The 8,642-nt window shown below is 37.9% G+C and overlaps 1 long non-coding RNA gene across 1 annotated transcript in view; it reads right to left on the bottom strand.

Moving 5' to 3' along the window:
* Positions 1-1,246: 1,246 nt before the first annotated feature.
* The window catches only part of LOC143669017 (uncharacterized), a 166,890-nt gene continuing 159,494 nt past the window's right edge, over positions 1,247-8,642 (bottom strand). The window contains exons 2-3 of the long non-coding RNA XR_013168652.1: positions 4,022-4,090; positions 1,247-2,530 (exon numbers count right to left, since the gene is read on the bottom strand). This is a non-coding gene — a long non-coding RNA (uncharacterized LOC143669017). The remainder of the gene's footprint in view (positions 2,531-4,021; positions 4,091-8,642) is intronic.

Genomic DNA, 8,642 nt, shown 5'->3' with positions numbered 1-8,642 from the left:
ATTGCCCTTTAGTGACATCATATTGCAGGAAAAAAAATCCATTATTCTCTTGGTGGTATGCTGCTTAGAAGGTGATCTTAATTAAACTGTAAAATGTCAAACATCAGTAAGGAGGAGGGGCGATAGGGAGAGTAGGATGAATCAAGTTTATTACTCACTAAGCAGCAAGCTGGGAGCCTCTTAAAGAAAGCCTAAAAGTCCATATTATATACAAAGCAAACACTATTTCTTCATGTGCCAACATCAAAGGAGATCATCCATACCTCCTGTCAAGTTACACTATACAACTCTCGGGGCCTCACTTGTGAAGAGGATGATCTGGAGAGGATTTTAGAGGCCGACTTTTAGCATCTGACAGTCGCAGGTAGTATCATCATAAATATCACTTATCAGGCTTTCAAACTCCTTTCTTTTTAAAATGAGGCAGAATATAAATAATTTAAAGGAATATTTAAACCATGCTACTTCTTGCTCATCAAGCCCCTGATTTTAAGACCAGTGAAGGGAAACCAGACAACAATGATTTTTGAACTTGGCTCAAAGAGATGCTGGTAATGCTATCTGTTCAGGAGTAGGTTTACTTAGTGCAGGCAGGAACATTTATCATGTAATCACTTTAGAATCTTAGTTCAGGAAAGTAGGAGCAAAGCCTTCTGAATCAGGCTTTTGGGGCTCCTGGCTCCCCATTATTCACCCACGATGTGATCAAGACAAATTGCCTAAATTCTCTCTATAAAGCTAGAAACTAGGGAAAAGAAGAGTGACAGCCATGTAAAATTGTTGAAAGAATAACAATTACTCAAAAATGGCACATACCATGGTACACTGGGTAATTTGACAAAGTTAATGTAATCTCCTTGTTTGGCAGTAGTAGAACCTGTCATCCACCTATATAGAGTATATGTGTGTGTGTGTATATGTATATATATATTCCTGCAATATGACACACATACATATATATCCCAAATATTTGCAGAAAGGCTAATGCTCTGTCCTTACAATGTACCCACGGAACGTCCTCAAAATCCATAAGCACCAATTTGCAAACAGGCCCAGACTTTCAGATGAATTAAAATATTGGTACTGACTAATCAAATTAACACAAATGGGGCAAGCTTACCAAAAGTATGAGACAAAAGAAGTCAAGAGAAGAGAAGAGAGAAGAAGGGGAGCTAGGAGATATGCTGTGCAAATTAAGTGAATGTCAACTGAACAAGTAAAACCCATTGGTTGAGAGGGATATATCTGCTGATGACACTGTTCTATTTCATTCTCTCTTCTAAGCATGGAAAAGAGAATCGTTTTTCTTCTCTTGTGCTGACGGTTTCCATTTTTTCTCTGCTCTTCATCCATTCAAAATGCATTTTAATGGCTTATGCTTTTATTATAGAAACATTCTTAAATTCTTTATAAAGGATGAAAAAGGTCGAGTTTCCAAATCCCCAAATTCACCATGAGGCAAATGAATTTTATAATTTCTTGTGCTAAACTTTTTAAAATAATGCCTCCAATTCCTGGAACCCACTACTTTGCCTTAGCTTAGAATTCACTTCTTTCCAAGTTCTGCTGCAGCCCTGTTGTGTGAGGCGCCTCTCCTGGACACATTAATACCTATTCAAGCCCCTCGTATGCTCTACTCTAATTGCCCACTTGCAGAACTGCCCCCTCCAATAGACATCTTCTTCCAAAACAAACTCCACACTTTACCCACTCTTGAACTGCCAGAACTCGGCACAGTTTTTGTACAGGGCAGCGGTGCAATGTTTGTTGGATCAGTTAATCATATTTCAGTGGCATAATCACATTAGCTTTTAACAACAGCTCATGAAGGATGTGAGGAAGCTGACACACAGTAACCCAGTGGCTCAATTTGGGGCTGACTCAAGGCTAGGCACCACACCTCTTGACTCGTGACCCACTCATTGGTCTTTGCTCCACACTGCTTCAATGTTTGTAGCAGACAGAACAATCCCGTCCTCACCACTTGCATGCTGCATTCAGCTCCATTTGTCTACTGCACACAAAGCTCAGGGTTTCTAGAATTATGGAGCTAGAACTAGAAAGGGCCCTAGAGCCTGTTTCACCATGGTCCAGCCCCAGCACCTTTACACCAAGGAAATCAATCCAGAAATAGTGACTGGTGGCAGATTCTGGCTCAGAACTCAGGTTTGCAGGGGCTTCTCCATTTTCTCACATTTCACCGACAGGTACAACAGTATGATCCTGGATTCACAATTCAACATTTTGCAGGATTTAAGCCTTCGTCCAGTACCTATGGATGGTATGGAAACAAGTGAATTTGGAAAAGCATTTAATTTTCCATTCATCTTTCATCTCTGGTTCCACATGTCACAAATGGAGACCATTTGGTGGGGAGAAGAGAGGTGAGAAGAGAGCCATCCTCAGCGAAGCGCTCTGCACTGCTGCTCAGCAGGGCTGTCAGTAATATCTTACTTAACATACTGTCACGGAATTTTCCTTCAGTGTCACATCGGTCGCTACTGTAGCACTCCATAAGAAATAATGCCATCTGTTAAAAAACACAAGGCAGGGAAACGCAGCTGCTGTCATCACACAAAGATGGAATTAACCAACACTAAGCAATTACTTTCCTTTTAAATTTCACAATTAAAATTTTAGTCTTGCTTTATTTGTATCACAAAAGTCACCACAACACGGTGCCTGTTGAAGTAACAACACCGCTCTCTTGATGAAAACATGGAGGAGAGGGAGTTTAGTTGGGGAGAATGGTAATTGTTACTCTGCCGCTTCTTTTATAAATATTTTAAAATTCCATTCGGTGGTGTTAATTATAGGTAGTAGTACTAAGAATAATAGATTTGGAGATAGCATTTGCATTTAGGCTTTCCTAGTATTGAATTAAAGATTTTTTAAAAACTTACAAAGTGAGGTTTATAGCCGCTGGAATGATCTTTTTTTCCCTTCTTCTTGGGAATAGGAGGTTTTAATGGAGAAGGAAGGGACCCAGCTTATAAGGAGACAGGTTCCTAATTTGAACAGAGATGAAATTCTGCCTCTCAGCTTTTATTCCATTCATTGGAAGGGAGCAGATTGTTGGCTAAATAACAGGAGGGTGGACCTATTCAGAGCTTAACTGCTGAGCTAACTCTTCAAAAAGCTGTAAGAGATCAAAAATTGCTTTAGCCATACTCCATTACAGTGGTGTCAGCAAGCTGTTTTTTTTGTTTGTTTGTTTTAGCATGGGAATCATATACTATATTTTGGGGAGGTAGAGGAATAAGCAAAACCTACCTTGGGTGGTTGTCAGATGAGCAAAATTTTCTTACAGGGTAAAACAAAATCAGTAACTGTGATAAAGGGTTAAATCTCCAACTTTTCTCCCACTTCTGTCCTCTTTATGAATCACTCAATGAGGCCGCATGGCAATCATGTCATGAGTGTGAAAATACCTAAATATTTCTTACTTGGTCCTCTTTAGAAAGGAAGTTTCCAATAGTTGACAGAGTCATAGACAGAATGGTTTATGCATCATTTCCCAGACAGCAGAAGTGGAATAAGTAAAAACACTTATTTCCACCTTAGAGTAAAGCTCATCCAAAACTCTGCAGTCAAGATGTATGCCATTTTGGAAAAGCTAGTTATTAAATACTATACAACTGACATTTTATCACAAAATGTCTTATAATATTAGGTATTTTTAAAATCCATATATACGTTGTCTTCCCAAAGACTGAAACTGCCTTTAGGACAGAGACTATGCTTTGTCTTTTTGGATTCCCCATAGAACTTAACACAGCGCCATCAGTAAAGTTGGTTCAATTTCTACAGACTAGCAGCTTTAAACTTTAAAAACCAGGATGTTTCCATTTCAGAGTTATACATGTTTGCCATTAGGGAACTCAGTCGAGATTGGGAAGGGAGGGTAGCTAAGAAAATTAATCTCATGAACAGAATCTGGTTAAATTCATTACTCAAATACATGGATTTTGCCTGGCTCTGTTGACCAAAATCTTGACAAATACAACAATGTCTGATGTACCGTATTATGGAGAAAATTCACTTTTATCACAGCCAGCAAGAGTCCTGAGGTCCTCGAATACAAAAAGCCCTATTTAGAAAGAAATTGCAATCCGTAAATACAATTCACAATCAAGGCTCTAAAGTCACAAAATAGCAATGACTCCATCCCTGATTGCTAATTTAATCCGGCCCTCCCAGGGCCCCAGTGGAGACCAAGGAGAAGAGAAAACCCCTCAACCATGCTTGTCTGTGTCTTACACCACAGTACGTGTGTCAGGACAGCCCTAAGTTTTCAAGGATGCGCTTTCTGTTTGTAGCGTGATTTATAATAGGAGGAACGATGCTGTGCTGGGTATTACACTGACCTTTTAAACTGACAATATGAATACTTAAGCACTAACAATGATCTACCTTGTATCTTTCCTGGCCAGTGACAGATGCAAAGCCAATTTTCAGGCACCATGTTGTGCGTTTGTACTGTCCCTTCTTTTCTGAGCCAAGCTTAAATGACTGTATACTGACAAGTAAAGTAAATAGTTAAGAGGCTAAAAAGAAAGCAAAGGTTATTTTTCCCAACATAGTATATAAGCAGGGATTTTATGGATCTCAGAGAGGAATACATATCCACAATTTGTTCAAATCACCCGATTTCTCATTTAAATTCCTACGTGCCCATCTCTCACTAGCTCTTAATTTTAAACAAATCTCTTGACTTTCTTATCCTCCTTTCCTTCTCTCTTTGGTGCTGTAGAGTCACTAAATATCGACATCAATGCTCAAGTTGTCACAGACATTCAGCATAATCATTTTACATAACACACAAACATTGCTCAAGGCATCACAGGAGGGAGAAACATATACAAACGTTTTCACCTGGATCCAAAGCAGAAGTTGGGGGAAAATGTCCAAGTGTAAAGGAAGTACAAATTTTCCCATTTTAGAGTTTAGATTTCCTCTACTACTTTTTTCCCCATTCTAACAATTTTCCTGAAAATGGACAGCTTCTTGTAAGATTAAAAATAGAAAAGAATATAGTTTAAAAAGGGAGGAAAAGATGCAAGACTTTAGTTTTCATTCTGCCTCTGTACCCAGTTGTGATAGGAACTGGAAAATAAGAAATAACCAGCTGGAGGTTTTAGTGTTAGCTGGAGTGTCACCTCCCCCTACATATGGGCATATGCCAAGTGGCTTCACGGACTCAGAAGGCTTGGCATGGGGCAATTTTTTAGTTGCAGCTGAAATACACAGCATTGCCAGTTAAATGAGGTGCTCATTTATTCAGAGGGATACCGTTTAAATGGATAAAAATCTCAGCAGACATGCAGTTTTTCTTTCTTGAAGCGCCTAAGAAATTTCAAGTCTGCTAAACAATACCCCCAATTCCACCCCAGCCAAATCAGTTTCAAAACCAAATTTAGTTGTATTCCATGCAGATATGAGTAGACAATTTCCTTAAGCTTCTTAATATTATATGGCTTCTTGATTCGAAAATTGACATGCCATTCGTGTTTGTCCCTCATTGTCCTATTGACCGCACAGCAGCAGCTTATCAGAGTGTTTGTGAGGCTTCCCAAAAATTCAAATCCATAATCAATTGTTCTAGTGGCTTTTCAGTGTTTAAGCAATCCCCTTCCAACTTTACATCAATTTGGCTTATTCTAAAAATGTATTGCGGTTTATCCTATGCACATAACAACATAATCACATTTATGTATTATTTTTATTTTTTTTAATTCAAGTTACTCAGTCACTGAAAACCTTTCCCATGTAGGCCCATTTAGATCCCTGATAACCCAAAGCAAGGCAATAATTTAACTCATTCAAGATTCTGACCAACTAATTTTCCTATTTGTATAAGATGTAGGGGAGTCTTGTTACTTAGCTCAACAAACAGAATCTTCACCCTAAAAATAAAGTTGAAAATGGAATATGGGTGGTGGAGAGATTCCAAATCTTCTGGTCCTACCAATATGTTATTCATTTAACAGTATGCAAATGAATTAACAAGAATGCATGCAGTGTTCCTAGGGTAAAAAAAAAATTTCCATTTCTATCACTGCCTAGAAACCATCCGTAAGTACCTCCTAAATATTCATGCCTAGGGAAATAGGCATAAAATGAATTAAGGGGATCATAGCTCATCTCTCAAGAAAGGGTGAGGAGAGGAGAGAGAGAAAGAAGCTGAAAGGGAGGAAAAGAGAAGGAGAAAGAGTCTTGTTTTTTTCTCCCACTATTTGTTTTCAATCTTTTTTGAAGCCTTCTACTTAGGCATTGTAGAATCAAGCTGATCTCATGGTAAATTTCTGAACATCACAGTATCAGTGCTCATTGAAAAGTACAAAGCTTTTGAAGATTTTGAAATACAATCCCCTGAGAAGAAGAGCTACAAACGATTAACAATGCTAGCCATGTCATCATGATTAAAAAAAAAAAAAGCTAATCACAATTCATCTAATCACAATTTGAATTATCAGAATATTTGTGCTCCCTACAATAAAATATTCCATTAAAATATAATTCATAGTATAACATGCATTGAGATATACTGCAAGTCATGCAATACCCTGGGCATGTATGTATGTCAAAATCTCAGATTCTTCCTGTGCAGGGCTGCAAAATTCCATGACAGTTTAAAAATTAAAGTGAGGGCGGGCCGCGGTGGCTCAGCGGGCAAAGTGCTTGCCTGCTATGCCGGAGGACCTCGGTTCGATTCCCGGCCCCAGCCCATGTAACGAAAACGGAGAAACAAAATACAATAAAAAACAAGAAAATGTTTAAAAGATGTTTCCCTTTCTTCCTCTCTTCCTTCCTTCTATCCTTCCTTCCTTCTCTCTGTCTTTCCTTTAAAAAAAAAAAAAAAAAAAAAAAAAAAAAAATTAAAGTGAGTACTTATCTGCTCAGCCTTGTTACATTTAGACTTGAATTTCATAAAATCACTGAAATAAGTTTTTCAAAAATTCAAAAGCCGCCAGCTTTCATGAGGGTTACAAAAGAAAGATGAATAATTAGATACTAAAATCAAAGGTTCATATGGCCAAGGGTCTTATTCATACAGAATTATTTTATTGAGAGCCTTTAATATGCCAAACACCATTTTCAGCACTAGAGATACGGGGATGAACGGAACCACAAATGTTTCTGCTCTCACAGAGATTGCATTCTAGTGGGAGAGACAAATTGTAAACATGTAAGCAACTAAATTCATAAAATAATTTTAATTAGCATTAGTGTTGTGAGGAAACTAAAACAAGGGAATGTGACAGAATACGGATGGGGTCAGGAACCACAATAAAGAAGGTGGCTGATGGAAGCTTCTCTGGGAAGGTGGCATTTGAAGTAAGGTGTGAATAAAGCAATGGAACCATCCTAAAGACGAGGGGAAGATCATTCTTGGATGAGGGGAAGGAAAGGACAAGGACTTGGAGACAGGTGCAAGCTTGATTGATCTGAGGATCAGAATATGCTTGGGTCACTTTTTATTATAAAAAAAAGGTTTTTATAAAAACTTTTTATAAAAGAAAATTTATAAAACCATAGATCTGTACAACACAGAATGAACTCTAATGTAACCTACAGACAATAGCTAATAGTACAATTATAATAATATCATTTCATCAATTGTAACAAAGGTATCACACTAATACAAAGCATTAATAATAGGGGAAACTGTGTATCTGAGAGGGGAACACATGGGAATGCTACACTTTCTGCTTGATTTTTCCGTAAACATACAACTATTCTATCAACAAACATTTTTAAAGAAATGAACTATATTTTCAGAAAGGACATACAATTGCAGAAATTAGCTTGTCCTTAAGACAGCTAAAAAAGGGAAAACAATAACAACAACAAAAACAGGATATGATACTTTTTCCCCATGGCTCGTTCCAATGTGAAATGCAACGCAGGTGCCTGTTTTTCTACATCCCCTTTCCCTGTAGACAGAACTGAAGGCTGCAAGAATAATCAGGGTATGTCCTGTGAACACCTGAAGGAAGCTGTCTTCTAAAAGTCCTAATGAGAAAATGTTAGATAAAGTCGGACCAGCAAGCCGCGCTGGAAGCCCAGCCACACAAACAGCATGGAAACCTCCAGATGATTTTTTTTTAAAGATCAATTCCTTGCACACCATGGTGAATTCTCTATCTTATTCTGCCTCTGCTTTTCACCAAGATTGTCAGGGAACCCATGTCACCTTGCTGGCAGTTGATTTTTATGACTGCCTCTATGCAAGTTCATTTTCTGACCTTCTCTGGTCAGAATGAAGCAGATGTTTCATGGACTACAGCCTAATAGAATGACCATAAAATGCAATAAAAGAAATATACCCTGGACGTCTACTATCCTTCATACCACAAAGACAGAGCTTTTATTAAATTGATACATGCCCACTTTAAATACCAATTGTTACAAGCAGATATTGGAAGGTCTGTGACATTGAAAAATGTATATTTTGTTCATATTTATTGATTACTAGCAAAAAAAATCTGTTGAGATTGGTGGATATATTTAGTCCTCCAAAGTATAGGAATGGAAATAGTTAAAAAAAAAAATCACAGCAAAGAATCCTAAAGAATACAACTCTCTTTTGCAGCATAGCAAAATGAATTTGCTCTCATGCTGGGGAGAGGAACACAATT

The sequence above is a fragment of the Tamandua tetradactyla genome, chromosome 25 (assembly GCF_023851605.1).
Source record: "Tamandua tetradactyla isolate mTamTet1 chromosome 25, mTamTet1.pri, whole genome shotgun sequence".
Classification (NCBI taxonomy): domain Eukaryota; kingdom Metazoa; phylum Chordata; class Mammalia; order Pilosa; family Myrmecophagidae; genus Tamandua; species Tamandua tetradactyla.
This window is presented reverse-complemented; position numbering and strand designations above follow the sequence as displayed.